Source organism: Mandrillus leucophaeus, unplaced genomic scaffold (genome assembly GCF_000951045.1).
Source record: "Mandrillus leucophaeus isolate KB7577 unplaced genomic scaffold, Mleu.le_1.0 Scaffold8, whole genome shotgun sequence".
NCBI lineage: Eukaryota > Metazoa > Chordata > Mammalia > Primates > Cercopithecidae > Mandrillus > Mandrillus leucophaeus.
Genome location: NW_012108696.1, coordinates 1,316,859 through 1,317,520, shown reverse-complemented (window position 1 = coordinate 1,317,520; position 662 = coordinate 1,316,859).

Genomic DNA, 662 nt, shown 5'->3' with positions numbered 1-662 from the left:
TCCGCCCCCCGGGTTCACGCCATTCTCCTGCCTCAGCCTCCCGAGTAGCTGGGGACTACAGGCGCCCGCCACCACGCCCGGCTAATTTTTTTTTGTATTTTTAGTAGAGACGGGGTTTCACCGTATTAGCCAGGATGGTCTCGATCTCCTGACCTCGTGATCCGCCTCTCTCGGCCTCCCAAAGTGCTGGGATTACAGGCGTGAGCCACCGCGCCCGGCCTGTTATCCTCTATTTTGAGACGAACAGGAGCCCTGTGAATGACAACCCCGGATTGGCCTCATTTGCATTTTAAGTATTTAGAATGTGGGTAACAGTTTTCAGAGAAGGAAACTGCCACATAGGGCCTAAAGCATTCCCGGGGTCCACTCCAGGAGCTGCCATGCGCGCTCAGCAACAGGTGAACCGTCCATTCACGCATCCGGTGCTCTGGGAAGGCAGGAAGCGGCATGCAGGGCTTCAGCTTCACTTCTCTAGCTTCAGCACCAGGGTCAGAGGAGAGGCGGGCGGGGCGATCCAGGGGCCAGAATTCGGCCTTTTTTCCGTCCGCTGACCAGCGTCGACTGCAGCCAATCAAGTCAGGGATGGCGAGTCCTCAGCCAATGGCGAGGCTGCATCCGGGTGCGGGGGCCGAAAAGGCAGCTGGGGGCGGGGCGTTAGGGTG